The following is a 23,958-nucleotide window of genomic DNA, read 5'->3' on the forward strand; positions in this document are numbered from 1 at the left end:
ACTGTTATCTTCCTGTCAGATGCATTTGCTTGCTACAGACCGACCATAAACATGGATGGTCTGTGTAATGGAAGGACAGGAGGAAGATTGCTAGATGTAACCACTGCTGTAGCAGAGACAGTTAAAAACCTAGTAGGGTTCCTCCCTGATGTAGAAGCACAGCCTCTTGTGGAACTTACTCTATTAAGAGGGAAGGGAATTGGCCATCGGTGCAAGGCTATCATCCAAAGTTGTCCACAGCTGTCTCTTGTTAAAAGCATTTCCCACTTTCCATTTCATAGACAAAGGACAAGGTCTGATGCCACCTGATGGTACAGACCAAGAAAAACTTTAAGCCATTGCAGCTATACTGATTTTAACCAGTGAAAGAATTGGCTACGAACATTTGACATGGCAGACTGAAGCTGTGAGTGAAAGAGACTATTTGCTGGAGAGCCAGCATCTCCCTCCCCCTATCCCCATTGCATTCATTTTACTTATTTCATTTTCAGCTGAAAATTTTTGCTTTGTAACACAGTAATGCTGTGGTTACTTCCCCTACCAGCCTTCTTGCACCCACCTTAAAGGGGCCTGTCTCCCTATGCAAGCTTTATTTTAACAGCTAGAAAGGCTTTTGCTAACATCTAATCTAAGTCTTCTGTCACACATGAAGCTGATTACTTCTTGCCATCCTTTGATGGAAACAGGATAAGTGATGACTTTAAAATTTTTAAAGTCAACATTGGCTGATGTTTATCATTCTGTCTTCAGTCTTCTGTTTTTTCCAGATAGGTCACATTTTATAAATTTCCCCTTGTTCTTTGTTCTCCTCAGGACTCTTTCCAGTTTACCACATCTTTCTTAAAAATGAAAGACACAAATAGATGTAGCTGAGGCTTTCCCAGTCGTTAGTAGAGTGGGATAATTTCCTTCCATGTTTTATATAGAGCTTTCTTTTTAATAAACACAGAATTATATTATTCTGTTTTGAAACCTTCGTCTGCAGTTGACTCATATTCAGTCTGTGATCCAATTTACCCAGTCTTTTCTTTTCCAGCCTTCCCTTTTTGATACTGTATACTTGAGTTCCTCCTCTAATGCAGAACTTTGCACTTTATAAAATTTCATCTAAATGATTTCATTCCTCCCTCCCCCCTGCTAATTTATCACACTTACTTTGAATCTTCTCTTTCAAATTGCTTGCAGTCTCTTTCACTTCTGTGCTTTGCCCAGGTTTTAGGACTATTTCCTGTTCCACCGAGTTATTAATAACTTCAACTGTGCTGAGACCTTCTCAAGCATATTCTTCTAGTTTGAAAATGAGGCACTGGCAGTCACTTTTTTCCACACAGTTGTATACCTATCTTATAGCAATAATATCTAGATAATGTTCCACTTTCTTAGTGAAGAAATTGTTTTTGAGAGAATATCAGTAATTTTTATGTTTATTTCCTTACCTTTACCCTTGTTTATTATTTTTTCTTTGAGTATAATTATTCCAAAATATTTAAAAATTGTTCTTCTCATTTGACTCATCTGGTTTCCAAGCATCTTCAGATTCCTGGATCAAATTCTTCAGTTAGCGGTTAATCCAGTTCAACTATAACACAGTTCCTTATCTGGTGAATAAGACTCCTGGTTGGTGTTTGTTCTTTACACACTGACAAGCCAAGGGAACACTTTGTACAAAATGAAGTGTGTTGCTTCTAATAGTAGATGCGTATCTGTCACAATATCTTTCCTGTGCTCATTCAATTAGGACTATATAATTTTGGCAGGTTTACAATAGTTTTTTAATTGCATTTTCTTCATCTGATGTTTTTTGTTGCCTATTTTCTGTTGCTTCAAGCCTAGCACTTGAACTACTTATTTTTAAAATGGCCACTGTAGATTGAAATGCTTAGACTTAACATATTTGTCAGAATAGCCTCTGGACTTTCCTCGGTATGAGCTGGCTTGAAATATTTCAGCATTAATTAATTAATTAATTAGTCTACCTACTTATTTATTTAATTTAGTCACATCAGATAAGTGGAGGTGATACTGTATTTCTTCCGTAGCAAGAGCAAAGTTTCAGATTTTAGTAAAGTTCCACAAGAAAAGCATGATATTAAAATATGTTTAATACAGAGGGATCTGTCAATTGCTAAATTTTTGTAAATCTTACTTTCCCTGGTTCCATTTAGGCTTCTGGATCAACAGCCGTTGCCTTCAATAGTGCAAGAGTATTTTCCAGTTTTGTAGAAATATCTAGTAATTTTTGTGGTAATTTTGTAGAGTAAGGCATTGCTGTGCAAGGGTTTGAATAACAGGATAGGGCTGTTAATATAAATACAGTCATGCACCGATGCTGTAATATGTAGTATTTTTTTAAGCTCCTCATTTTAATGAAGCTTTTCTGATGCATCGAAAAATACTTCCACAGTAGTTGCATTAATAACACAGTGCAAATGCACTTGGACTTTAGACAGTGCTCTCTGCTGGGTAATTTTGTTCTATATCATGTGTTCCTCAAAATTTAATGAGAAGAATATTTGTACTATAGTGAAACTAAAGCCACTGTCTAGTATGTGTTCTACTTTCTGTTAAACGTTGGCTTTCAAGAAATACTGTATTATATTGATGATATAGTATATGAAATGAAAGTTGCTTAGACAGTTGGAAACCTGTGTAGCAGACATTAAAAATCATGAATCAAGTTAGTCTCAATGTAAATATGAGGGTGTTTCTCCTAACAATATATTATTTTTTAATTTTACTTGCATTCTGGTTTCTAATTCTTTAAAACACATTCTTTTCATGTTGGGAGCTTTGTTTCACAGTTGTGAAAGCTAGAGATTTAGTTATTTTATTTTAAATGAAATTTCCTATTCTTTAGTAACCACAGGACTCTTAAGAGCTGGAGATTGTAGGAAAACATGAAATGTTTGTGAATCATTCCATGGCCATAATAGTTTCTCCAATTATTATCTCATTGTCAAATCTTCTGGTAGGAAATACTTGCATTTTCTGAAATTAATACCTGTTTGGTCTTTGTGTTTTACTTTTGTGCCTGCAACTCAGTCTTTATATCCCTTGAATATAAAAAGGTCTAGGCAAAATTAAATGAACCACATTTGTGAGTTATATCAGACACCAAATAAGTAAGGGATCACTCTGGTTTAAAATATCATAAATCTTTAATGATGTCTTACGGTTTGAAAAATAATGCTTGTTTCCGTATTCACTGAGTTGGTTGAAATTGCTGTTTTCCAGCAAAAGAGTGTTATATCAGCTCTGTTGCAGGTCATCTGTACTGATGAATCTGATTCACTAGCTGGATTTGGATAGGACAAAGGAATTCAAAGAGTTAATATTACAAGATTCTTTGTCATAGTTTTTAAAGTAACAGTCTCAGACTGCAATCCAAATTAGAGATTCCTACTTTCTTGCAACATTTCATATCAGTTTTCAAAAATGTTGTGCCTACAATATTTATACTCTATAATAAATATCTCCTTCTTCAAAAATTTATAATATTCTTTTCTGTCCAGAACAGCCTATTATTTCTATGGTGTCATATCACTTGTTTTTTTAAGCTGCCTTAATTGTTTTTGTTTTAAGATGTATTGTTAGGTTAAGTGGTTTCTTCAGGCTACATTTATTTTCTTTGATATGTGACATTATCCTAATGATAGCCTCTATGTTGAGGTCCTATGTTTGACTAAGTGATTTTGCTGAAACTGGAAGTTAAGATCAGGCAAGGTTTCTTCTCAAGCCATAATTCTAGTAATTGAGTCTGTTTGTGTGATGTGTATTGGCAGAACAGAATGAGTAATTTTGCAATGAATAATTTATCTGATAAATGTAGATTCTCACTTTACTTCAGTATGTTATAAGAACAAAGCAGTTACTCTGAATTATTCATTATTCAGATTTAACCAATTTTTATAATCAGAAAATTACTCTAAAATTGATTGATATTGATGATTTCCCTGGGAATATTGTCTCAGATAAATTTGAAACTGGAGTTTAACTCTAATTGGTTAATTTCTGGTGCACAGTAAACACAGTTTCTGCTACCAAATTGGATAAACTTTTGAGTGCCTGGCACTGTTATTCATCATGTAGTTTTAAAATATGGTTCCTATGAATATTTGTGCATCAGTTCAGAAGCTCAATGATATATAGTATTTGTACCATATGATTGCTTGAGCGTTCATGGAAAGCACATATAAACAATATTAGAGCATATTCAAGGTGAATTTGTTTAAAAATATGTGTGAAGGGAGAGAGGCTATCAAGTCTACATTATTTGGCTGAGCTTATAAATCATGTAATTTAGAGCTTCATCCTGTTCCAATTCAGATCTGCTCACTTCAGTGGAGGAAGGCTTTGTACCAAGTGCAGAACTGGTTGGGAATGTGGAAAGGTCTGACACAGCTTTCTGCTCTCCGAGCAGATGCGATACTGGCTGAACCTCTTGGCTCTGGTTCTTCCCCTCAGTCCCACTGCTTTGTGCTGCATCAGTGGAAAACTGACTGTCTGGGAGTTATCCCGGGTGAGGCATCCCTGTAGCAGGTCTGGCTTCTCCTTGCGTGGTCTGCAGCTTAAGGAGGTTAATCAAAAATCTGTCTCCCCATAATTGGGCAGCAATTTACTGGAACTGCTATGATTTGTCTCCCATGATGACAAATAAAAATGACATCTGTGCTTCCATCTTTTGCCTGTAGTTTACCAGAAGAAGGTGCAAAGGTTTAAGGTCATGAGAACATCTGCCTGTCCTGCCAGGAGGACAATAGCGGTGTGAATTCTTGGCCTCAGGAGTTTGTTTGCTGTAATTAGATTGCTGAGAGGGATTTTTGCTCCTGCAGTGTTTGCTTTCCAAAGTGAAAGCTGTATATAGCAGATAAAAACAAATGGTCTTAAAATAGGAATTGCTATCTGGAAAAGTTGTAAGTGCAATTCAGTCTTCGGCTATTCAGACGCAGGTCAAATGAGAAGCTCTTCAGAACTTAGTGAATAGGAAAGAGTAAGTGCAGGATCTCTAAAATGTTATGCTAGAAATAATATTCCTGAGGAAAAGAAGAATAGATTTCCATTTAAACACATAATGTGATGCTGCATCTTTTCTTAGTATTAATGGGAACATTGGGACTGCTTCAAACAAACAAACAAAAAGGTAATTTGGGGGGTCATTGTAGGTTTATTTAGGGTGAGACAGATGTACTGAAGTGCAGTGAAAACTTCAATGTTAATAAGGGAAAATAGTCAAACACATTTTTTGGTGGCTATTTTAAGAATTTCACCTGAGTTCTTCAAACCTCACCACCCCTCTCATTAGTGTTAGTATCCTGATGAAAATGTGTTTTCAATCTCCGGCATTCCATGATTGTAAGTAAATAATTCTGTCCTTGAACCATAGTACAGATTAATTACTAGCTGGAAATTGTTCCTCTTGAACAGAGAATATGAAAGTTTTTAACAAAGAGAATATTCATTAATCTTGTGAGATGTTTTTTTTGGAAGACAGACATGTATTTCTGAGGGGAAAAACACTAATAAGCTTGAGATAGAGGGCCAAATTTTCTGTATACTTGTATATCGCATGTGTCCCAAACAAGATGTTATAATAGCTGTGTGTCCTTGTAATGTCAAGTGCAATGTCTGGCTACTATGAAGCAGAATATTTGTTCTGAAATGTTAAAGCATTAAATGTCCATTTTCAGACTGACCTGAACAGTCTTGTTTTAACAAGACACTTGAAAAAATCAATTGCTAACAGTCTGAAGAAAATGATTTAAAAAACCCAGTGGAAATATGCAATGAAGTAGACAGACATACATCACTTTAAGGGCTATATAATTAAAATCTGTGTGTTCCCTATCAGGAAGTTTAAGCCATATAGGAGGTGGAGGGATAAAAATAGATTTATAGATGGGTATCTTTATTATAGTTTCTTACATTTTTTTTTACTCAGTGTGCTTTAGTCATGTTACTTCAACATTAAGTGGAGTGATGTCGTTGCAGCTCTGGCTTGCTTGCAACACGAGGAGCATTGCTCCAGAAGTGTGCCAGCTCTGAGTGTATGCTCTGGGTCCTCCTTAGCTTGCTTTATCCTTCAAACTCGTATAAGGCACTATGGCCTGTGTGTATTATATGTGTTCTGCTTTGATTCATAGACCCTGTTGTAGCTTGTAGGTGGCAAGCTTGGTTCATAACTTTTAATTTTAGAGCACTGCTTTGGTCTTAGGAATCCTTGGAGCTGTTTCTCATATCAGCAAAAATTGTGAATGTTCCACAAATACTAATGAGGTTTGGAGATGTAGTCTAAAGATCTGAATTTTTCCACTGTTCACTTATCCATAGGGTAAAATTAGATAAAGTTTCTCTGTAATGACAAACCCCCACTTTTCACTTGAATTTAAAGGGCAGAAAATCCTTCTGACAAAGAACATTTAGGAACTTGCAAAGTCTTCCTTGAACAGCTCTAAGGTTGGTGCTTTGGACCAGATGAATTCTAGAACATCATAGGTGGGGTAAATTAAAAAAAAAAAAGAAAGAAATTTTTGGGACTACTAAAGACTATAGATTCTACAGAGTAAAACTATGAGGAAGAAAAAAATACCACATTAGGAAAGAATAGAGGTGCTAGAAAAACCAAAACGAATAGGAAGAAAAGGCTACATAATAAAGCAAGACTTAATGAATGAGTTTTTTACTGATTTATGGCCACTAGAAGGGCATGCTTGGCACATCTTAGATACCTGCATTTTCCATAGATGTATTTTTTGCATGGCTGCGTACCCAGTGCAATAGGTACTTGGTCGTTATGACTAGAGCTAACAGCAGAGTTCAGGGTCATGGGTGATAGGAGAACAGTGTGTGGGTGGTAGTGTTTGTGGACACTACCATCAAATAGTTGCAGTAACCGACCCCCCATACTTAACAGTTACTGCCAGGTAACACCGAGTTAATGGGAGCAAATGCTTGAAATGAATTTCTTGCTGCCATCTTGTGTCTAAAGGCAAAATGGCAAGGAAATTTCTAGAGTTCCAAGTGCTGATTTTACGTTCATCATCAGGGTATTCCTCTTATTCTCAGTAGAGTGGCAGCTGAGGTGTTAAAAGTTGCTCTCCCCGAGCCTATTCCCAGGAGAACAGTTTTATGAGGTGCCAGAAGAAATGCTTAATAATATTACTTCCACGGGAGACGGGGTGGAGCCTATGTTTGCAATATTGGTCTCCCTATTCATTTTCTCCATGAACCCAGACATAGTACACCTTTTAGCACTGTTGTACCGTGCTCCAGAAAGACCCCAAAGGGCTGTTGCCCTGTTATATATATAATTTAACAGGAAAAACATTGTAGCCTACAACAGGGTACTTTATGGGGTGATCTGACAAACTTAGATGAAGAGGACATTACCTGTTACATAAGTTTTTTAGATTAATTTCCCCCACAGTCCTCTTCTTCATTGCACCGGTTCTTGCTCATGGGACTTTGCTTCCCTGTGCTCCCATTCTTATATCCTGCAAGTACCATACAGTCTTTAACTCTTCCCCTTCTCAGCGGAACTGAAGCTTTTGGCTGATGGGAAGGGCTGTTACTCTTGGCTTCATTACAGGAAAGCAGTGCAATTTCCGTTTGTTTTCAGAAGGCCAGCTGTGAAAGACAAGCAGAAGTTGACTGCCGCTGCAGCAGTTTTTGTGGCAGGAGGTGCTTGCAGTAGCAGTAGCTCTGAGTTGTTGCCTAATGTGTACTGCTGACTGTGATTATGATGAACCCACCCCATACATCCATTTACTGCAACAGCTTTATTGCAAACATCTGAAGAGACTGTGACATCATTATTTACAATGTAATGAATAAAGACAGTGGTAGTAAGAAGATATTGAAGAAAGACAATGCAAAATCAGTTCACTTATCTAAGTGGGTTGATGGGAAGAGATTTTCAAAGCAGAGGAAGAGGGTGATCTTGCACTGAGAACAACCATCCACCATGTTCCTTGTTCCGTGCTAACCTCCACATCTAGATCATCCAGTTCTTTAGCAAATGTTTGACTTTCTTTTCAAGTTGTACCTGACCCATCATGAGTTTGTTTGCCAGTGAGGTATGGCCATGTCTTTTGGGGTCATTTTTTGAAGATCCACATTTACCATGCTGTGAGCACACCCAAACCTCTTCAGTCCTTGTCTAATGGAGTCAGTGTAGTGTGAGAAATTGGTACACACCTTCCTCTTCCCTGTCAAACAAATAAACATCTTGGGGGTTCTTGGCTTGAAAAAAATGTTCTGTGATATTAAAAGTAAAGTCAGTCAATGGAACTTAAGGTTTTTGGCTTAAGTTGGTGATGACTGAGGTCTGTTGACTTCAATGAATTTATGTCTGCAGAGATGAGGGTTGGAATTATATAAGTGCAGAAAACATCTCTTCATTCTGTAGGCTCTGGAAATGTTATTGGCGTAAACCACTGGAACAAACTACCCAGGAGAGAAGTGAATTCTCTCTCTCTTGACATTTCTAAATAAGACTAAATGCCTTTATGGAAGATATATTTTATTCAAACAGAAATGATATGGCTCAGTGCAAAAGTACCTGGATGAAAATCTGTGGCCTGTATTATACAGTCAGATGTCTTTTTGGACCTCAAAATCTAGTGGTCTTCAAAGTTTTCTTTGTCTTACTTTTTGCAGTCTCATGTTGTTGGTTATATTTGCTGCTTCTTAACTAAGACTGTAGACTTTTGGAGAGCCAAAACCCTTTCTGGAAAATTGCCTGCAGAAGAACTGTAGAGAAGCTAGTAAGTGTTTGAGGGCTACCTTCCTGCTGACAGTAATGCTGAATAGTTATTGAGATATTGAGGCACTGAAATGAGAAGTCATTCTCAAAAGAATGTGGAAGTCACTGTAACATGCTTAAGACATATTTAATCATAGGTGAAATAGCAGACAACGTTCATTAGACGTGGACCATCATTAGGGTTCAGTACTAACAAGGTTTCAGGTGACTTTCAAGTTCTACTTCTCAAAAGCTATTATTTGAGCTTTTTTTTTTTTTTTTTGCAGTTTCAGTCACGCATTGCAGTGTCAGGTAGTATTTGGTTCTGAATTTATAACTTATCCTTGCAACACTGAACTCAGGACATTCACATATTTTTTGGAGATGAAAGGTTAGCTGCTGGCACAGAAGAAAACAGTCTCCTGAAAGAAATGTCTGGACTTAGCATCCATCCTCAAACTGGATCAGTTTATCATTGGCAAGAGTCCATTTGTAATCAATCTGCTAACAAAGGAGTGATAGAGTGGCTACTTTCCTTGAGTTAAATAACTGAAACCAAGACTTGGGGTCAGTCGTTGGTGCATATGTATCAATCTTTAAATAGAGTTGGCCACATTTCTACAAGGAGTTATTTCAACAAATATACAGTTGTCTGTGCAAATCTAAATACAGTCTGAGGGGAAGGCAAGGGGAGACTTTACATTTCAACCGACCTTTAGGAAAGAGGTTGTGTCACATGGGATAAGGATAATTTGAATGCTCCAGAAGTACACTAGCTATGGATAAACTTTCTGATGAAGGATTGGAATTGAGTACAGATAGAGACAGCTAGATGCCCTAGAGGATGTATTCTTCACTGATACCATTTCAGGATAGTGAGGTAAAGGCTTTGCTACTGTAGTGATTAGATGTGCCCTCTTTCATAAGAGAGTGCAAAATCCTAAATGTGCTGAACTACAGGAGCTGTTATTACTAGATGTTAATGTATCTCAGAAAAAACCTCAATGACCTAGGAGGAACTGGAATATGCTAAACAATGTTCTTTTAAAAACAGTACTTAATAAAAGTGGTTTCCATAGGAACTCAAATCCATGAGAACTGACAAGGTTTTTTAGGGACATTATGACTGCCATATAATAGCAATAATAATAGTTCTTGTATCATCCTTATGTATGCTGTGTGTGTTTTGATTTCCTGGTATTATTTTTCAGAATAAAACCTGGCCTGTTTTTTTTTTTCATTTCAAACATGCCTCTTTGTACCACCTCCTTAAGCTTCTGTGAATTCATATTATTTAGAGAAAATTTACTTAAAAAGAAATTTGGATGGAAAAGTTTGGGATTTGTTTATGCCATCAAGGAATCTTCTTGTTGCAGATTCCAGCTTGAACCCAGGCCAGGCCAGCTGAGGAAGTCTTTTAGAGCTGGTAAGAAAATGTCAGTTGTGCTGATAAGAAGTCAGACACGTGGATGGAACCATGATCACCCTGCAGCACATTTTCTAATTGCCTGTTACTGATCAGAGCCAGGGCCACTTGACATCATCTCAGTATCTGGTTCCTGCTCATGATGGACTGCTCCTGACATCTAGGTTGTACTCAGTAAGCTGGAAATCACTCTTCCTTCTGCCGGCATCTGCATGATACCACAATTTGCAGCCTTGTTGGCAGTCTCATTTCTAAGTCCATGTACAAGCAGGATCTCAGTCTTTTGCGTCTGTATTTCCATTCATCTGGACTCCTTTCATTTGTTTAATTATTCCTCTACTCATTCTTCGATAAGATATAATATTCTGTAAATTATAATGGTGTTGATTCCTTCGACGAGTCAGACACAGGCAGGAGTGAGAAAGCCCTTACAGGTTGTCTAGCCTGCTGGGAGATGGAGTGATCCACCTTTAGCATTGGGAGCTGCTCTAGAATTCAGCTTCTGAGATGTTCTGGCCCAGCCAAGCCTCTGGTAAGGATAAGTGTCCCCATCTTGCCTGCCTACAATTTCTTCTCTCTCTCCCCTTACCTGTGCAGATGGCTCTATCTGGGGTATGTATATGTATTAGTGTCACATTTACTAATTAGTATATAGCACGGTTTTCCTCAGTGATGTATTTAAGGAATGCATAAGGATCACTTGTATGTCTGGCCTTCCACAGCAGTGCAAAAAGTACTATATTATTCTTCAGATAATGGAGCTGTATGTGCTTACACAACTTTCAAACCAGTTCTTTAACACAAGCAATTCTCATATGTAATTCCAAAGTCCTTGTCTCCTAACGGTGTAGATTTCCTCTGAGACTTCCCCTTAAAGAGAAATCCTTTGGTTTGTCAGTGTGACAGACCCATTTAATAATAAAAGCCACTGGAAATAAACACCATGTATTTTATTGGCGTTTCTACACATTGAACTGTAGGGGGAGGTAAGGTCAGACGTTGAATGTACAAGGCAACAATTGACAAAGTAATGTACAGCATTTGTTTGGTGTCCAGCCAAGGATCTGCAGTGCTTTTAAAATGGTAAAGTACATAGCAAATATTTGATGTGCCAAACCACAGAAGACGGTTGATGATGGTTATGGAGTGTACGAGACTCTGTAAGTAGTCCCTGTAGTGTATTTACTATACTGTACATTTTGCACATGCTATTTATTATACTGCTAGTAATATGTTTGTAGTCCTTTTTTTCCCATAGTATATTATCATGAACAGAGACCCAGCGGGAGACTTTTACTTATTGTGAAATAAAAGTTGTACTTCTTGCTGTCCCCTTCCTTCTGTAAAAATCAAGTTAGCATTTTCGGGAATGAACAATGCAAAAGTGTTTTATTACCATATAGAAGATTGTTCTGGAAACAAACTTAGGTGTAACAACATTTTAAAAAACCCCAAACCCGAACAAAAACTCAACAGTGACACCCCAAACCCAAAGAGAATTGTGCTAATTAAGAAATCGGAGAAATCTGATGTTTTAAACTTCTCCTATTCTCTATTCATTTGCTTCCTTATTTCTCTATTCATTTTCCCACCCCACCATCACCACCATTCATTTCTTTTGTATTGTCTTTTCTCATCCTGACATGTCTACAGTTCAGTCTTCTGCTCCGATGAAGACATGATCTGGCTGGCTGCAAATTTGCCAACTCACTTGCCAACTCACTTGCCATGAGCAATGCAGCTGCACCAAGCCAGAGCTCCGTATATGCTGGACACCTCTGCAGGTGGGAATGCAACTTCTGTGCTTCTGCTAATGCCTAAATGGGATGCTATGTCACTGGTGTGAAGACATCCAAAGGCTTCCTGGGGGCTGCCAGTGTGCTTTGTTGTCCAACTCTGCCAGATTCTCAGGACAAGAGGTGACTTGGGATTTGTTCTGTGCATGGCCAGGCACCCTGGAGCGGCGCTGAGTGCTTGCCATATAAAGCTGACCCTCCATTTCAAAATTGTCTGTGAGAAATCCTGAATTTTACGTATGTTTTTTTCCTGTAACCTAGACTGGATGATCCCTTAGGTTCTGTTCTGTTTTCACTTGCACTGGTAGACCTAAGCAAATCAGCTGAATTCAGTTACAGGGGAGCTTAATGTGTTTTTAATGTTACCCTCAAAAACAATTAAAACAAAAAAAGAAGTCTGTCTGGAAGTGTCTGATCTGAATTATTACAGAGATATCTATGGTCTAAAAGTGGATTAGTTTTCAGTACTAAAAGAGCTTACAAGACTGAGACTTCTGTCCTTCAAGTGCTTGGGCTGCTACTTAACTTTAAGCTTGTGAGTGTCCTGTTTGAAGGTGGGACTCTGACTTAATTAATGTTAAACATGTTGTTGTGGTTTAACCCCAGCTGGCAACTAAGCACCACACAGCTGCTCACTCACTCCCCTCCTCAGTGGGACGGGGGAAGAGAATTGGAAGGGTAAAAGTGAGAAAGCTTGTGGATTGAGATAAGAACAGTTTAATAATTGAATAATAATAACAATAACAACAATAATAATATTGTAATGAAAAGGAAAACAACAAAGAGAGAGAAATAAATCCCAAGGAAGACCAGCGATGCAAATGAAAACAATTGCTCACCACCAACTGACCGATGCCCAGCCAATCCTCGAGCAGCAGCCTCCTGGCCAACCTTCCCCCTAGTTTTATTGCTGAACATGATGTCACATGGTCTGGACTATCCCTTTGGCCAGTTTGGGTCAGCTGTCCTGGCTGTGTCCCCTCCCAACCTTTTGTGCACCCCCAGCCTACCAGCTAGTGGGGTGGGGTGAGAAGCAGAAAAGACCTTGACTCTGTGTAAGCACTGCTCAACAGTAACGAAAACATCTCGGAGTTATCAACACTATTTTCAGCACAAATCCAAAACATAGCCCCATACTAGCTACTATGAAGAAAATTAACTCTACCCCAGCCAAAACCATCTCACATGTGCGTAAGTGTTTGTCAGTCTGAAGTCTGCAACTTTATTCTCAAGGCATCTATGATTTACTGTGTGTGTTTGCTAGGCAACTTTAAACAATGCACCTTTATTCTGTTTACAGCAGCCATGGATCCATTACTCTGTGTTTGTAGAAATCTGCATTTGGCATTTTTAGAGATGCCTGAGCCAAGCTCAAACCTCAGTGTTTGGCTATGGGGTGATGGTAGACACATGTCTTGTCAGTTCCACAGTTTTGTTATTTTTTAAATGTATTTGATTATACACTGGGATTATATAACGAAAACAAAGCTTTCATTAGTCTAGTTTGGGAGGGGCTGTGGTTGAAGACGAGAGAAAGGAATGACAGAAAACGATCATGGGGAGTGAGGCAGGGAAGGATGAAGGAAGACAAACAACGAATGGTGCTACAGCAAGTGCAGGCAGAAATTCTGGAGGCAGCATTTCAGAGATGAATGATTAAGAGCTGGCTTCCTCCCAGCTGCTTTGGAGAAGTGGACTGGTGATCTAGACCTGTGTTCCTGAGCCTGGTCTGTAGGGACCTTTCTGCCTGTGTATGAGGCTGACTAGCCTGAGCAAGAGGCTTTATGAGCCTGGCAGTCCTGGGGTTTAACTTTGCAAGGGCTCCTTCCCTCTCACACTTGCAGTTTCCCAGGTGGTAGGAAGAGGATACCAGGTCACTGCCATAGGTGGGCTCCTCTGGATTTCAGGGAGAGGAAATAAAGGGGCTAGAAGGATCAAATTGAATGGAAAATGGTAGTCCCTTCAAACCTGCATTTTAAATTAATTAAAATTAATTCATTTTGATACTGTGTATTTTATAGGTTTTGTAGCATCATGGGACCAGATCAACTGACAAGCAATGGTGAACAAAGGCTATCCATGTTCCTCTTTGCTAAGGATGTATTTCACAAATCAGAAACTGAAACACTGAGTAGTTATCATAGAATCATAGAATAGTTTGGGTTGGAAGGGACCTTTAAAGGTCATCTAGTCCAACCCCCTTGCAATGAGCAGGGACATCTTCAACTAGATCAGGTTGCTCAAAGCCCCATCCAACCTGACCTTGAACACTTCCAGGGATGGGGCATCTACCACCTGTCTGGGCAACCTATGCCAGTGTTTCACCACCCTCATCATAAAAAAATTCTTCCTTATATCTAGTCTAAATCTACCCTCTTTTAGTTTAAAACCACTACCCCTTGTCCTGTTGCAACAGACCCTGCTAAAAAGTCTGTCCCCATCTTTCTTATAAGCTCCCTTTAAGTACTGGAAGGCCGCAATAAGGTCTCCCCGAAGCCTTCTCTTCTCCAGGCTGAACAACCCCAACTCTCTCAGCCTGTCCTCATAGGAGAGGTGTTCCATGCCTCTGATCATTTTTGTGTCCCTCCTCTGGACCTGCTGCAGCAGGTCCACGTCTTTCCTGTGCTGAGGACTCCAGAGCTGAACGCAGAACTCCAGGTGGGGTCTCACCAGAGCAGAGTAGATTACAATGCCTGGATCTCTCCCAGACAGAGTCTGGGACAGAGTGGCTGACCAGTCACATCTGTTCTGTGCCTTCTCTACAGGACCTCTTCTCAGGTTAGGAGCAGTAATGGACTTAAGCAAAATGGAGATAATTTATGGTGATATGCAGAGCATGGCAAGAAAGTGGGCTGGAGTTTTCATGAGCCTGGAAAAGCAGAGAACCTAAACTGTAAGGAAAATATCTCTCTCTGAAGATGAAGGGCAAGATTCTCAATTGATGTACATCTCTGCAACTTGGCATCAGTGAAGCTATGCTGATTTACACCAGCTGAAAAATCTGGAAGGGAACAATGCACTTTTTGTTTAATTTTTATGTGCTCCTCAGACTATCCGTCACATTCAGTTGGAGAGGAATAACATTTGGTAGATGTTTAGTCTTGATTTTTTTTTCCTGAAATGGGAAGTGAATTAAATGAAGTGAAGACAGAATAAGGCAGTTTTATTATTAGAGCTAGCTGAACAGTCTGAAAAAAATTAAAATTAAATTAAAAAAGAATTTGTCAAATAATGTATTTGACATCAGATCAAAATATGGGCAAATGCATTATTTCTTATAAGAATTGTTAATAGAAATTTAGAGAAGTAGATTGTGCTGGATATGACTAGATTTACAAAGAGTTGGATGCATGAAACTGTCTGGCTAATCCATCTCTCTCACAGTATAGGTTACATAGCCTCTGCCTGTTGCACCTTTATCATCCGCTGGCATCACCGAGTGCTGGATGTCATCAGAAGGCCCAATATCCAAGGATTATCAGTTCTGGTTTAGAGACTGAAAGGGAATTTGGACTGGTGTCTGCCTCTACCTGCTGAGCTCATTTTGCTTTCAGTGGTTGAAATCACGTGCCAGTACTGCTGTGTACCCTTTAGAAATGGCTCGTTCTGAAAAGAGAGTGGTAGAGTGGTGGCTTACTCAGAGACAGGAGCACTGTGCCAAAGCAATAGAAATTATTTATGGACTGAGGTCTATGTTCACCCAAAGGAACAAGTGATTGAACAGTGATTCTGTTTCTGCCTAAGCCTGTTGACAGAGGTGGAAGGGAAGAACAGGCGAACTGGGTCTCTCGTACAGGCAATGTTAGACTGCAAACAGGGCTGAGGACCTGGCAGACTTTTTGTCCATCACTGCAAAATGCTGGCCCATGCATCAGCATTGGCACTGAGCAGGAAATGACTGGTGCCAGCAAAGTTTTGGAGCAGGTCGTTTCCCCAGTGGACCAAGGGATTGGATTGAAACTCTGGGACTTCCCATTTAGGTGTTGTTCTGCTGCTAGGGAATACACATATTAAATGACCCTTATTCCAGCCTGACAGTAGGTCACAGTCCAACCTGTACTGCCTTTAAAAAACCAGTTTTTTAAGGGTGCTGTAGTTTAATGTGGGAAAAATATTCCTAAAATATTATTCTCAAGGCTACCAGCCTAGCTGTACAAACTGCCCTTGCAGTCAATGGCAAATAGTTGTGTGGGAAATGCACTTCCTCTTTCATGGACAATTTTGCAATTTCTAATTATTATATTTTGCACCCCAAATCAGAAGAGAAAACAGGTATGTGATATTTTCAACAGGACATGTTAAAAATCCCAAAACCTGTTCTGGGAGAGTCTCAGTGAATTTGGAAGCACTGAAGAAGCCAGGTTTACCTCCCAGGCAGCATGGCTAGGACAAATAGCTGGGGAGTCCAGGGAGGAGACCACCTTGCTACTCAGCAAGGCACGTGGGGCAGGGCTGTGGTGAACCAGCCACCAACCAGCCTCGACATCAGGGAATGCCCAGTTTGAGATAGGTTTACCCAGCATGAACATCACGTTAACCCAATGTGAACAGGAGTGGGAGAGGAAATGCCACTGAGCATGAATTTAAATCTCTTTTCTTCCAGCACAGGGAACTGATGGTAGAAGAACAAGCAGATTTGCTGGCAAATCACTTTGTGAAGAAAATGGAAGAGAAATGATTGGCTTTGGCTGCTGCTGATGGGTGAGCGAGATTTGAGTGTGCACTTTATTTGACCTACAAACTGCAGATGGAATGTGCATTTTCTTGTGCAAGTGTGGTAGGCAATTTAGTGTTATGCTCTTTACCAAGAGAGGTAGTGAGGTTCAGCTGAGTTGAGAGTGGGGAGTTTCTTCACATCACATAGCAGCCCAAGTGAGTAAATATTATGTGGGTTGTGCTGGTACACAGTAGTACACCAAATGTTGCTCACATGGCTTTAGAAGTGTTCAGTCTGATTCAGTGGCTACCCAACACGTTTAGTGCCGGAGACCTATATAACAGTATGCTGCTTTTGGACACATAGTTCCTGAAAACATAAATCCCTGTGTGTGGTTACTGCACAACCAGGATCTGACTCATTGCTTCGCAAAGCACTTTTAGTTGCTTTGGAAACATGATGATATGCACTATACAAACCCAGTAACCAGGCTACTCCAGTAATGGTCTACTATCTCAGAGCTGTCAAGAAAACTTTGTTCTCTGTTATCCACACCATAGCCACTAGGAGCTTCATGTGACAACCCAGACAGGATCCTGTAGCTCCAATGACTCTGAATCCATCCCCTTGGTGTTCCAGTTGATGGGGAGCTCTCAAGAGCTGTTAGCAGCATATAGTCCACAGCAAAGTATTGCACAGTTTTCTTTCCATACAGTAGGGGGTAGTAAAATACTCAGAGACTACATGTGCAAGGAAAGAGCACCAAATAGTAGAGCAACTGAATGGAAAACAAACAAAATGTCTATTTTTAAACTGAGCTAAATCCATATAATTTTAAATGGGGAGCATTTTGAGTCCTTGTAAAACAAGTTCCCTAAGTGTTTGAATGATGCTATTTAAATGTGCAATGACTTGGCCTGTAAAAAATTATCAATTGCCACACTTTCAGGATGAAAGTATTAAACATTTTAATTGTGCTCTGCATGTTTAGGATGCAAACAAAAGTGCTCATTGTGAACCTGCCAATTAAAGTAACTGCCAATAGGGAAAGGAGACATGCTTGTGGCTTTCTTTGGGTTAGCTCAGGTCATGTCTACAACTAATGCACAGGTTCTTAAAGAAGTTTGGCATCTGAATGCGTGAAAATCCAAAGCAATACTCCACTCTTTCTATTAAAAGTTTTGTAGCTGTTTTGCTCTGACAACAATGTTTACAGAACAACATCAAGGCTTTTTTTAAAATTTTTTCTTTTTAAAAAATACATAGTGCTTAAAGAATGCAAAGAGCTGTCTGAGGTGTTAGTGCTAAGAACCCAGTTACAGGACTGCTCTTGAGCTTCAGGGTACTGTATATGACCATAATCTAGTCCAAATGGCAGCTCATAAACCATCGAGGAAACCCAGGGGAAGCTGATGGGAATAGTCACGTGCTTCTAGTCAAGGAATGGTTTAGAACTTGACTGTTTCAGAGCTTAGAGTTTTGAAGTAACAATTTCATTTCTCTCAAGTCATTGTCTGCATATTTCTATAGTACCATTTAACAACACACAGAGTATTTCAGTAACATCATGTTTCTCTTCCAAACAGTGCAGAAAAACCAGACTTTTCATTTTCTTAAGGATTTCATAGAAATGCATAACCTGTGGAGTTGGTTTCTAGTCATGTTCTTCCACCAACAGCCTGATAAGACCTAAATCCCAGCTCATTTATTCCGGTGTATGTTAAGAGCAATCTGAATGACTAACGCACAAGGCACACTGGCGGAAAAAGCTGTGAAGAGCTGAGAATCTGGCTTGGTGTTTCCTATTGCAGGAGGAAAGCTGTATTTAAATCCATATATGAAATGGAAGATATTTATTTTACATTTCTGCAAAGGTTTTAAAAAGTTAGATCTAAATCTGTATTTCTATCTCAGCTGATGGGGCTTCATAGGAAGATTCTGAAGAAGATATAGAAGCCCTTTGGTGAGTGTATACTGAATTTGTGTTGCATAAGGCTTTGCATTTTATTGGTAACTATTACTAAAGATTCTGAAGTAAATTAAAAAAAAACAACCTGTAAGCCAAATCTACTTTATTTTCAAGAATCTCCAGCTATCACTCACATATTCTTGCCAAATGTGTCATTTCTCTTAGCAACGGTATAGATGGCTTTAACAAGTATTTTTAACCTGTGAAAGAAAGTCACAGAGCTCACTTCTGAAATGTGAAGTTATGTTCAGATACTTAAGGGCTGGATTCAGTGATAAATTGCTTCCCCTCCACACAAGACCTTGGAAGCTATTCTTGCAGGGCATGCTTAGCGTTTCAGTGCAAGTGGTTTGGGTGGATTTTTGTCTTTCCAGTTGAATCTGGCTTTACTTTTTTCTAGTATTATAAATTATTGTATGTGTGATAAAACACCACACATATCTTGGGCAAAAATGTTAATTCTACAGAGAAATAGGCTGATGCAAAGATAGCATTAGTTATATACATATTTCTCTGTAATTCATCCACATTTTAAAGTTAAATTGCCACCTGAGTTAGCTTGGGGTAATTGTTAGATGGCATCCTGGTAACCATAGTTTCAACAAGAAATTTCCAAAATTTTGCTTGCAGTTTTGCCTACAGATAATGTGTAGTGCAGTCTTTAGTGCTGTTTAAAATCCCTTTAAAAACAGATTTCTGGGGTGGCAGATGCTAGCAGCGGAGATACTTGGTATTATCCAGTCAAACTAAAAGACTGACCAGTCTTTTATAGCCACCCTGTCAGTTGTTTCTGTCATCACTGTGGGATGTGTAAGGCAAATGATGTGGCAACATAGCTGAATCTGGCTGTATATGTGCCAGAACCACAGATCTGTTGCTGAATATAATGTACCTTTTTTCCATCTAATGAGTAAAGGCACATATAATACATGGAGGTTCTCACATCCCACTCTATCTCTCCTTCCCATCTTTGGATTGCCTACCAAGTGCTCCAAGTGCAAAATAACCTCTGAATTTGATATACCAGATCCTGCTATCTCATTCAAACCATATCTTTGTAAGGCACATTAGTACTTAGCGATATCAGTCAAGTACTCTCTTTACTCCCAACATTTATTTAATCAAGTGGGTAAGTAAGGCAGACCTGCAATGAAATCACATCTCTAGTGTCCTCTTTTAAGCCTTCTACAGTATCCTGTCTCCTTCAAGACTCTCTTTTAGATAGTGAGTTTCATGGGGCAAGCATTATCTTTATTTATGGCTTGTCCAGTGCTAAACACTATTTCAGCATTTAAAGGTTAGTCATAAACATTGGCCAACGTGCTAATAATAAGAGCTTTGCCTTACCCAGTGCCTTAATACTGTTCTCTAACTTCTCTTTAATCTTTTAGAAGAGTCTTTTTAATAGCCAATACAGTTTAATACACCAATTCTTGAACTTTATTCTGGAGTACTGATTTTCAAACAGTAGGTTTGGATTAAAATTTGAAAATAAGGTTTGAAAAGCTCATCTTATAGTGAGATACTTGCCTGACCATCAGGAATGGGAAAAGGAATGCTTTTCCTGTAGGGCTCTTGCATATGGGTAACCTTATGGTTAGATTTGAAATTTGGAAAAAAAAAAAAAAAAAAGGCTTGAGAACCTGTTTTAATGTCAGATCCACATGACTGGCAGGAATAAGAATGCTGCTATCACCGGGGATAAATATCTTTAATTTTTCTGTAGGAATTGGTGAAAGATGGGGTTAGGGTTTTGGAAAGGAAGGCTGTATCAAATCTGATTTATTGCTGGATTTATAAGGGTTCAGAAGGTGGCTGGTGTAGTCATAAGCAAATATTTTATTTTCAGTATTCCTGGACACATCTTCCATTTAAGGAAGGTTTGGGATAAGGCTAGGAAACTGGGAAAAAACATGTCAGAGAGAGTAGTATGGCGTAGGCAGGAGCATATGCTTCATATTAGGTATTCCAGTACAGATTCATCCTCTCTCTACAGTACATGTTAATTTTAGGGCTAGGGCTAGAATTGAGTTTTCAGAAAAGAAGGTAGAAAGCCTTTTTATTCTTGCATTCTGCAAGGCTGGCAGAGATGGGATGAGAGTTTGCATAATTGGGAACAAATGCCTTATATTCGGATTTACTAGACAAATTGGTCACTTTGAATTAATAAATTTTAGGCTTAGGTTTAGGGTGTCATTATGATGTAAAAGAGGGAGGCTTCATCAGCCAAGCTCACTGTTGGATTATTTAGGACCAAAAGAGATTAGAAAAAATGTTGTTTGCTAATGGATCTCAATCAATTTTTCTTCATGAAACAGTCAATTGATTAGATTTCAGTTCGTGGTTAAAAACAGGAGTAGAGTTAAGAAGGAAATGCTCGTTGAGCCTAGCTTGTCACTGGGTCTGGAATGGCTTCAGGGATAGGAAGCAGGTTAGTATCATGAAAGGCAAATGCTGTTATTCAGATTTCTTAGGGAGTTTGTTCACCTGAGTGGGAAGGGTGGAGATTTAGAAAGACTATTGGTGATGATACAGCTAGTGCCTTTAATTCATTTTAGCTGCAAGAATTAGTTCACTGCCCCCATATTAAGTAGAGTTATGGTTGGGGTTTATCTCAAGTTTGGGGAAGGAAAAGGTTTGACCTGAAAGTTTAGGATGAAGGATGATATCAACAGCTGATGTTTCATGTTCACAGATTCCTGTAGGGGTTAGTTCTACAATTACATTTCAGGTTAGGTTAGAATTGATTTAACTTTTGAGTGTAGAAAATTAGGCTTGAAGAAGTCAATATCCTGTTGGATTCTTCATGATCATCAGGGATAAGAGCACCTGTTTTACCAAATCCCATTAATTTGTGTTAGGTTTCACCCTAGCTATTGGTTACCTAGCTACAATCATAACCTTGTGACTGTGTAAGGACTTGGGAACTCAAAGCTCATTGTTTCCAAGATGCTATTAGATTCCATGGTGCTGGTTTTGGTAGAAGTGATTACAGAAGAAGTTGATAATAATGAACAGCAATATATGATATTCACCCAAGAATTCTAGAGAAACTTGGGAGCTGGGTTACTGTTTTGTGTAAAAATTTGTTCTGAAGAACCAGTGGACACATGAATGAATATTGTATGTTGACAGAGAATCAACACGGATTTGTAAAGTGGGGTCATGCCTCACAAATCTAGTAACATTCTTTAGAGAAGCCAATAAGCTTGTGGATAAAGGAATTATGGTTGATATAACCTACGTGGTTTATAACTTACCAAAAGCTTTTAAAGAATCTAAGAAGTCAGAGGATAAAAGAAAGTCAGGAATAAATGGTCAGTTTTCACAGATGAAGGAGGTTACAAGTGAAGTTTCCATGGGATTTGTCCTGGGGCCTGCTATGATCCCAATATTAATAAATGGTCTGGAAATGAGAGGAGGAAAATCTTGAGGTATCTTAGTTTGCTGGTAGTACTAAGTTATTCTGAATAGAATCATAGAATCATAGAATAGTTTGGGTTGGAAGGGACCTTTAAAGGTCATCTAGTCGAACCACCCTGCAATGAGCAGGGACATCTTCAACTAGATCAGGTTGCTCAAAGTCCCATCCAACCTGACCTTGAACACTTCCAGGGATGGGGCATCTACCACCTGTCTGGGCAACCTGTGCCAGTGTTTCACCACCCTCATCATAAAAAAATTCTTCCTTATATCTAGTCTAAATCTACCCTCTTTTAGTTTAAAACCACTACCCCTTGTCCTATTGCAACAGGCCCTACTAAAATGTTTGTCCCCATCTTTCTTATAAGCCCCCTTTAAGCATTGAAATAAGGTGTCTGTGGAGCCTTCTCTTCTCCAGGCTGAACAACCCCAACTCTCTCATAGGAGAGGTGTTCCATCCCTCTGATCATTTTTGTGTCCCTCCTCTGGACCTGCTGCAGCAGGTCCATGTCTTTCCTGTGCTGAGGACCCCAGACCTGAACGCAGAACTCCAGGTGGGGTCTCACCAGAGCAGAGTAGACGGGCAGAATCACCTCCCTCAACCTGCTGGCCATGCTTCTTTTGATGCAGCCCAGGATATGGTTGGCTTTCTGGGCTGCGAGTGCACATTGCTGGCTCATGTCCAGCTTTTCATCCACCAGTACCCCCAAGTCCTTCTCCACAGGGCTGCTCCCACTCGCTTCATCCCCCAGCCTGTATTGATACCAGGGGTTGCCCTGACCCAGGTGCAGGACCTTGCACTTGGACTTGTTGAACCTCATGAGGTTCACATGAGCCCATTTCTTGAGCTTGTCCAGGTCCCTCTGGATGGCAACCTGTCCCTCAAATGTGTCAATCACACCACTCAGCTTGGTGTTATTTGCAAACTCGCTGAGGGTGCACTTGATCCTACTGTTTGTGTCACTGATGAAGATATTAAACAGTACTGGTCTCAATATGGACCCCTGAGGGACACCATTTGTCACTGATCTCCATCTGGATATTGAGCCGTTGACCACTACCCTCTGAATGCGACCATCCAGCCAATTCCTTATCCACCAAACAGTCCACCCATCAAATCCGTATCTCTCCAATTTAGAGATAAAGATGTTGTGGGGGACTGTGTCAAAGGCCTTACAGAAGTCCAGATAGATGACATCTGTAGCTCTTTCCTCATCCACATATGTAGTCACTCCATCACAGAAGGCCACTAGGTTGGTCAGGCAAGACTTGCCCTTGGTGAAGCCATGCTGGCTGTCTCGAATCACCTCCCTGTCCTCCATGAGCCTTCGTGTAGCTTCTAAGAGGATCTGTTCCATGATCTTCCCAGGCACAGAGGTGAATACATAAGGTAAGATTTTACTGTGAAGAATTATATAAAGAAGTAGGATATATAAAGTGAAATTAGGAACTGGCAATTTCAAAATAGTCAAGAAATGGTACTTTTGCCTCACGTTGTATTGTTAAGCTGTCAAGATCCTTGCCACAGGGTGTTGTGGACAGTAAAAACACTCAGATATAAAAAGTCCTTGGATGAAAAGAAGAAACCATCAAGGGCTACTAAAGATAGAGATGCTGCTTCTGGTTCAGGTATTGCTCGGCTACAAATCCCTGGAGACTGCAAAAATATTCTGGGGAATTACTGCTCTATATTACACTCTTCTCACACTCTTCCCTGGGAATCCACTTTAGGATGCCATCAGGAATGGCTGCTGGGCAAATTGGATGCTTGATCTGATCAAATATAATATGGGACGGTCTTTATAAACTCATCTTGTGAAAAAAGGACAAAATATTTGGCATATCTAAATAAGCATACATATTGCTGGAATTTTCCGAATACTGTTTTTTTCAGTGCAAAACACTTGCTATCCTTGTCATCTTACTATATGATTAAAAACACAAGTG

At 39.4% G+C, this 23,958-nt stretch overlaps 1 long non-coding RNA gene across 1 annotated transcript; it reads left to right on the forward strand.

Moving 5' to 3' along the window:
* Positions 1-10,582: 10,582 nt before the first annotated feature.
* LOC115338685 lies at positions 10,583-18,578 on the forward strand. Its single transcript, XR_003922498.1, has 4 exons — positions 10,583-10,778; positions 11,820-12,085; positions 16,566-16,663; positions 18,534-18,578. It is a non-coding gene; the product is annotated as an uncharacterized LOC115338685 (long non-coding RNA).
* The last annotated feature ends 5,380 nt before the right edge of the window (positions 18,579-23,958 follow it).

Source organism: Aquila chrysaetos, chromosome 2, assembly GCF_900496995.4.
Source record: "Aquila chrysaetos chrysaetos chromosome 2, bAquChr1.4, whole genome shotgun sequence".
NCBI classification, from domain to species: domain Eukaryota; kingdom Metazoa; phylum Chordata; class Aves; order Accipitriformes; family Accipitridae; genus Aquila; species Aquila chrysaetos.